The sequence below is a fragment of the Seriola lalandi genome, unplaced genomic scaffold (genome assembly GCF_002814215.2).
Source record: "Seriola lalandi dorsalis isolate HSWRI2012SDOR001 ecotype SW California unplaced genomic scaffold, Sedor1 jcf7180002054947, whole genome shotgun sequence".
Classification (NCBI taxonomy): domain Eukaryota; kingdom Metazoa; phylum Chordata; class Actinopteri; order Carangiformes; family Carangidae; genus Seriola; species Seriola lalandi.
Window position 1 is genome coordinate 744,150 of NW_019525498.1, and position 8,370 is coordinate 752,519.

Below are 8,370 nucleotides of genomic sequence, written 5' to 3' on the forward strand. Positions count from 1 at the left end.
TGAGTCAGTATGAACGCACTCGGACACTCAGCGTGGGTTAGTGGGTGTACCTTCAGTTCCAGTAACACATATCAGTCTTCACTTGAAAACGCTCCAACTTATTTATACCAAATATTTACTTGATATTGTGTTTTTAGGGAGTTTATTTACCTACTAATGTCATTCTGTGTCTCCATGTTGTAATTCTGCTGCTGCTGCTGCTGCTTCTGTCAACTCTGCATTTACAACATCTGCAGCATCTGGTTGGAGTTTTTGTGTCAAGTCAAATGTTGTACAGACTGTAAAGCCCTCAGAGATACATTTTTGTGATTTCAGACCATATAAATGAACTTTATATGGGATAAAAAAAGAACAAATATGTTTTTTAAATTCTTTAACAGGACACCTATTCATCACAGGGGTCACAGTAACAGCCAGGGCAGGACTGAGTCTCCGGGGCGCCCCGGGGCAACAATGAACTGTTGACCCCCTCGATTAGAACATAGTAACTAGTTTGTCATCTGACAAAAAGCAAGTGTATTTAGGAATATGTGCCATGTAATTGCAGAATAATCTGGAGATGATGTGACGGTGCAGGTGATATTGTAATAAGTTCATTAATGCGAAGAAGAACATGTGAGAACGTCTCCACATTACAATGCTTCATGGTTGAAAATCAATAAAAGAATTTGGGGAAAAAAAGTTAATATTACTTAATTAATTGTGGTTTATTGGTGCTAAACCAAAATGTGTGAGTAATGGGATTACTACAAATGAATTGCTACGTGTTGAGCCTGAAATCTTCCAGCCCCATGAGGGTCGGGGGCTCCAGCACACTTGGCTGCTTCACAGTGAGCCAAGTTTATTCATGAAGTACTGTTAATAAAAATATACCTCAGGGTGAATCGCTAAGCAACAAAACAATAACAACAAAACAGAAATAATTTGTTGACAGTTTTGGCCGCTGTATATATTTACACTATTTTCCAGTGGTGGTCACTAAGTACTCAAGCAGTGTACTCAGGTACATGTACTTTACTTGACTACTTCACCTTGCCATATTTCCCTAAATGGAAACTACAGTGTGTTTACAGTAAAAGTTGCCTGACACTTAAAAACACTTAAAACCTATAAATACTCAACAATGTATAAAATCAGCTCCACAGCCAAACTGCAGCTGAGTCAACTGTCAATATTAACATATATAATATATAACACTGACAGGGACATATCAGAACTTATACTTTTGACACTTTTGCTGATAATAACAATAATAATTAACGTCACCAAAGCCAGAAACAATGTCTAAACATTATTTTTCTGATCAGTATTGAATTAACAGTCTCACAATTATCAAACATCTGTCAATCAGCTCATCCACAAAACTGACAAATCATAACATTGTCCCGGTGAAAGGATATTACATTTATGTTGTTTAATATTCAAAAGTAGTGATAAGCATGTTCTTTTAATATATTATGTTATTATATTTAATATCTATGTTTGATTATTACAGATACATCAACAGACAAACAGTGGAAGTTTATCTACTGAACTTTTCCAAGCGTAAACAACCTTTAACAAACAGCAGTGTGATGACTGAACTCACTCTGTCTTACCTGCTCTCTCTCTTCCAAGGTGTTTCAGATCAGCTCAGTCCCACAGTGACTCCGGTTCACCGGTCAGCACTCACAACATTACTGTGTTTATATGAGTCTGAAATGTCTTTGTCTCCTTTTCTTCTTAAATCCAACCTGCACTTTTTCTTCTTCTCTGCCAAAGTTGGAGTCGGAGCGTGAAGCTTCGTCCTCTTCGGTGTCCGCTCTGCAAACTCACGGGGCGAGAGAGGGAACAGTTAAAACTGAGGAGAGAGAGAGCAGTAGTTTCAGAGCTGAGAGATGAGAATAGACAGACTCTTCCTTCCACCTTGAATAAAATCAGTTCTTCTTTTCGCCACAAGATGTTCAGCCTCCCTCTGTCTGTGAGTCTGGTCAGGAGTGAGAGTCTGCTCTATATTTAACCTGTGCTCTCAGTCTGTGTTAGCAGCTGAACGACTGACTGAGGCTTTTCCAAACCCCCCCAACAGCTGAACTATCATCCCCGTCCAGCAGCCTGACCACTCCTCCTCCTCCTCCTCCTCCTCCTCCTCCTCCTCCTGCCGCTCACAGCCAGGGGCTTGGCTTGGCTCGGCTCGGCTCAGCTCGGTTTGATGAGGTTTGCGTTAGTTGTGCTGCAGGTTTGGTTGAACAGCTTGTTTTGGTTTCTATTTCTCAAAGCCACAAAACCTTCGCTTTGAATTCTGGTCGAGGTCCCAAAGTGGCCGAACATGTCGAGCTGCATGATCTGAAATCAGTCTTTTCAGTTTATCAGTTGTTTTCTCAGTCAGTCCGTCACTTCAGTCAGACATAGTTCAGACATTCATGCTCCCCAGAGGATGGCCGGCTTCACAAACACAGACTGTGACTGTGTCTTAGATGGAACAGACTTCAGATAGTCTACATTCATCTGTTGCATAAAGCAGTTCAGTTCTTGACCATCTAAGGTCGGACTGTGGTACAATGAACTGTTTTTTCAATATAAACAAAAAGAAAATGGCCGACAGAGGAATCGTATCCAACCAGCTGAGCTCTGCTCACCGCAGCAGAAAATGTTTGTCTTTTGCAAGAATTCAACGGTTACAAAGACGTTTTACTTGAAGAGTGAAACAATAAAAAGAAGAATCGGGTCATTGATTGTTACCACGGTAACACTGGTTTTAGGACTGGGTTAGCCTGGGGGTTTGGTGTGGAGTGTTTCTGGCTTAAAATGAGTCAGCGTTTATTTTAGTGAAAGAATAATACTTGCATTAGACTATGAGCACAATGAAGACTGGACCAACACTACAGACCGGTCTATCTCTGTGACCCCGTCTTCTCCTCTAGCGCCACCATGAGGTTGACGGTTCTGCTTTCTGACTGATATGTATCAACAGCTATTGGATGAATCGTCATGTCGTCCTCCGAATGAATTATAATAACTAACAGTAATGGCACTTTCGTTAGCCTCAGCTGGGCTTCGTTTCCTGCTAATTGGCACGTGTGACCATGCTAACACACGAAACCAAGATGGTGAACATAGTGAACATGATCCCTGATTAACAAGCATGCTAACATCGCCATTGTGAGCATGTCGGCACTTAGCTCAAAGCACCGCTGTGCCACAGGCTCATAAAGCTGCAGTCATGGCTCTGACATTTACTGAGGAAGGAAACACAAGCTCTGGATCTGGATATTTGACTCTGTGTTAATATAAGAGCTGGAACGAGCGGATACAGAATACATAAGATAAGATAAGAAACAGCACAACAGCTGCATACAAGGTAAAATACAACAATAGACTATATGTTTTCCATATGAAAATAACACAAGAACATATAAAAAAACAGAGTTCAAACAATGAAGTTTAAAACCAGACGTGCAACAGAGGCAATGTCAAGAATAAAGATATTAAGAGGAGAATGATCAATAAGATGAATTAAAACAATAGACTGTAAGAATGACTGATTAAAGGTCACACAGGTGCAACTCAAGGTTTTTTTTACTTTTCAATTAACTAATTAACTTGTGAAGTTGCTCACGTCATGCAAATGTGCTTTAATTTTAGAAGCCAAACAGGATTAACAGATATAGCTTTTAGTCTGGTTGAAACAGGTTGGGTCAAAGGTTTGGTTTATGTTGACATAGCAACAGGTCTGGTATTTGTTCAAATTAATTTAATGAACTTTAAAACTTTTTCAGGACCTGATCATGGCAAATATTAGAGCATAAAGCATTAGAATAAAAAGATGTACAGGAAGAAGAGCGTTTTGACTTTTATTAATGTCAGGAATCAGCTAACAGCAGTTAACAAGTTTATTTTATTCACATTATATGGACTTCTTCAGCAGAGTTTTAGTGCAGCTCCGTTATGTAAATGAAAGGGTGTGGGCGCTCTCTAATTCCTCTTTATTCATTGTTTTCAGTTCAAAAATAAAAAAAAAAAACCCACTTGGACCCGCTCTCCTGACCGTCTCAGCAGTTCTTCCGAAGCTGGAGCGAGCGAGGGCCAGAGGACGCTTTTCAAAACACAAAATGATTTATTCACCGCTGTAAATACGAGAACATTTGTTCCTAATAAAAGCGAGTCTGAGCCGAGTGTTATAAATGGAGGAACGTTGAGAAATTGAGCTCAAAGTGTGACTTCCAGCTTCAGCAGACACAACACAGCTGACATTAAAGCCTGGTCGGCCTCACAGGACGGACTGTGTGGTGCTGAACCTCACGCCTGTGACGCTTTACTCATCGCACACAGATTGGACAAAGATATTTTCTATGAATAAACAGTTAAAAGAATTTTTGTTTTGTCCTTCAACACTTCAAAACATGTCAGCTCTCAAAAAATAATCACATCATTTCATAAAGCAAAGTAGTGTAGCCAAAATGGCTTATATAATTTTTAAGCATGCACGCACATACACACACAGTCATCATGTTCCACAGAGTTTTCACTTCTCTTCCTGGAAATGTTCAATCTTCTGAAAGTGCCAGATTCACACAGACGTGATGTTGTTGTGTGACACAGCAATCCAAGAAATAAAACAGTTGTTGGACGGCGACACGTTCACACTCCCACACACTGACGGGAGGTCAGTGTTACACAAGATATACTTGACTCGAGTCATCCATTAGTCTCAGGCATCATGAGGCGCCGTCCGACACTTCTGTCTTTATTCACTTTATCATGTCAATCTTTCATTTATCTTCTGACTGTCCTCCTGTGAAGAAACGAGCCCACAGGTCGTCTGTGCAGCAGGTTGTTACGACCCATAGTTACGTTTTGTTGCTAGGCGACGTCTAATGGTCGTAGGAATTTTGACAGGAGCAAAAGGGAAAAGTGTCGGTGACTTAATATAAACAGAGACAAAGTCCACGTCAGGAGGAGGTTGTGGTGGATGGATGGTTCAACAAGCACAAGAATACAACACGGCAGCGAGGTGTTCGATTCCCATGTGAAACTAGCATTTCACATTGTAACTGTGACAACAAAGATCGTCTAATATTGAGAAAGTTCGTTATTTTAACCCAAATCACGATCTTATCCTAAAACTAACCAAACAATGAGTGTTATCATTGTAAAAAAAATGGTTGTTGTTGTTGTGCGTTAAAGTCTCCATGTGTAGAAATAAAGAGTTTCAACATGGTGACCCCTAGTGGTGAAACCAAAGAAGACACTTCTCCTTTAATGATGATAAATGCCATTAAAATAAAAGTTATAATCAGATGTTTTTGTTCAAGTGTCCAACAGCGGTTTGGTCCCAACAACGAATTTTGGAACGTTTTTGAAAGTTATGATATCTGTACGTTTTAATATCCTTTTTTTTTTTTTTACTCTGAAAACACAACCATATGTTTTCTATTAACACAACCCTGAGTCACACTGATGAAGCTCCTGAATCCATCTCGCAGGCTGTTTGTGTTTGTTGCATTTCGACCTTTGGACAGATCTGAGGTGAAAATACAAAAGTCTAATCTAGTGATATGAGCGTACATGCTCCTTTCATCGTGCTCACAGTCTGTGAGAGTTAAATTGTAACTTAAATGTTTACTAGTGAGGAAAAATTGCACCACTGAAATAATAAATGACGTATTTGGAGACCACACCCGGACCTCCTCCTGCAGTCACAAAGCTAACATACAGCTGCCTCCGTTTCCCTGTTTATCTGTAATGTTCCATTAATTTGAACCTCTGGAGGCGCCGCAGATGAATGAGAGAACTGCTGTGTGATAGTCATCCTAGCGCATTAACACAGGGGAAAGCCATGACTCAGTTCACTCTAATGAGCTGCTCCTGCAACTCTGCACATTTCACTGTGAAATATCAGGCCTGGGAGAGACTACACCGAGGATATAACCTTCTCATTTCTTCAGTGCTCTCATCTGAGGCCAGAGCTGGAGACACAAGCCCCTATTGTTAAAGGTCCCACATTTTACCTGCATTTCATCTGAAATTTTGATACCTGTAAGAAGATATATTTGTGGTTTTAAGAACCAAAAACCATCTCAGTGGTATCTCCTCTCTCAGGCTTCTCTCTGGAGCTCTAGTAACAACAGGTCAGTGAGCCAATCAGAAGAGAGGAGGCTCTGAGCCTGAGAACATGCTGGGGGCGTAGCTGAAGGTGGGGGAATGTTTTATTGTGACATCATAAAGTTACAGGAAGTCCTGACGGCTGGTTTTAAGGCTCAGTTTCTGAATACAGGCTGTGTGCATTTCTCTGTGGACTGAGGCTTTGATACTTTCACAGTATTAATATAGAAGCTAGATCTGATCTATAATCACACTACACATGGACATCTTATTGTCTGTATGGGACCTTTAAAGAGACGCTTAGACGTTTCAGGGAATATATATATATATATATATATAATCACAGGCTATGAGACACACACATGTACCTGGGATGAACTGGTTCAGGTGGAAACCAGAAGGCTGACCCCGCCCTCTGTCAGTCTACCTGTCTCTGTGTACAGCTGCACCTGCAGGGTCCTGAATGCAGCTGAGGTGGCGCCTCTAATGTGAGTCTATATACACGTATGGGGTGGAGTCATGTGCATGACTTACCGTTTCTTGCTGGTTTTCGGATGGTGTAGTTCTGATCCGAGGTGGATTCTGCCGTCCCTATAAAAACAAAAGGAAAATAAGGACATGTCAAGCAGCTCCTCTTCTGACTATGAAATGTTTGAGGAAGTCTAAGACTTCAGAACATAAAAGATGTATCAATCATCCATTTCAACCTCATTTAGCATATACTGTAATAAAAACAAGACTATGCATAAATCTGACAAATGATACATGTAAAGAAATTTTAGAAGAGATTCATATATATATATATATATATATATATGTGAGGATAGATATGAATATGTAAAAATAAACACAGTATGAATATTATGAAATGTAAATGCAAGGAAATGAAGGGTAAACAACGAGAGGTATGATAAAAATTCAATATACACACACACACACACACACACACAAACACACACACTATATAACCAACAAATTGAGTAATACAAATATGGATATACTGTAAAATACATAACCAGTATAGGCAGAGGTATATTCATTATTAACAATCAGCAGTATGAACATGTTTACACTGTGGGTCTGATTTAATCACAGTGGTAAAGACAAGTCTTACTGTTAAAAGTGAATGACAGCATGTTACTCACCTAGACCCTCCTCACTGTCTGGACTCTCTGCCGTAGGTGAGACAGGTGGAGGCGGTATTGCACCTGTACTGGCTCAGGTCCTGATAAAGACAGAGGGATGCTGAAATCTCCTGAGAAATATAAAGACCTAGTGCACTTTCAATCATGGCTGATCTCCTAACAGTAATGTAAAGTGGTTACAACATGGTGAACCGATCGACGTGTATTCACTCGGTCTACTGGCTCCATACAATCTCAAGTTACAGTCAGTTACAAGATGAGCCTGAAGTTACTGACGTCACTAGATGTACAACAGCCGAGAGCAACAGACACAATCCTACTAACCGCTAAAACGTCTGTCCACAACGTCAGTATCACCACCTGAAATGTTTGTCAGTCGTTGCACTGATTATACTTTTAGCCAAAGAGCTAGCATTGTGCTGCAACAGGCTGTAATAACAAGAACAGCTGTAGAGAGGATCTTTGCTATGGCCGCCTACACCTGCTCCCTGACCGCAGCAGGCTCCTGGAGACACGGTACGAAGTCGCTGCTAACACAGTTAGCATTCATAACTCAAGGTAAACTTTATATCTTAGTGTTAAAATAATCTTAGTAGCTAATTGCAAACATGTCCACATTTGGTAAATATCACATATATGAGGAGAAAGCTTGTAACATTAGCTGAAGTTCCTGTGTGTAAGATAACTGTGAGGTGTAACCGCTTGTATTAAAACCACAGACCGAGGGAAAACATGTTATAACGTGTTTTAAAATGTTAGTCTGATAGTTTTCAGCTCTAGTTCATTTCATTATTGATGACAGGAGTCAAAACATCTGCTGGAGTGATTCTGTCTCTGTCAGAATAAAGAAACATCATGACATGTGCACCTGCACCATGACTCCAAACTGAGTATTAGTTTCTATTCTATTGTTATTTAATGTAAAACTCTATACTCTACAATATGACATTGATATGATTTCTCTCTATTATAATGTTTTTTTTCAATCCTGCCAAGGTCTGGATCTTTGGGGACACCTACAACCTTTCAAATGACAACAAAAGACAAACACTTGAGTTAAGATGCGGTGGATCACAGTTAATCACAAATATCGATCAGCTGTCAGGATAGGTGCAATGTGAATGTCCGCATTACACTAACGCAG

At 40.1% G+C, this 8,370-nt stretch overlaps 1 protein-coding gene across 3 annotated transcripts in view; it reads right to left on the reverse strand.

The window, feature by feature from the left end:
* Positions 1-2,037, reverse strand: part of filip1b (filamin A interacting protein 1b) — a 39,764-nt gene extending 37,727 nt beyond the window's left edge. Inside the window, exon 1 of one of the 3 annotated variants that reach the window (XM_023394297.2) lies at positions 1,599-2,037. The gene's annotated coding sequence lies outside the window, so the exon portion shown is untranslated. Of the gene's footprint in view, positions 1-1,588 lie in introns of all 3 variants that reach the window. The other 2 variants (XM_023394296.2, XM_023394295.2) reach the window with 2 other exon arrangements.
* Between the last annotated feature and the right edge of the window lie 6,333 nt (positions 2,038-8,370).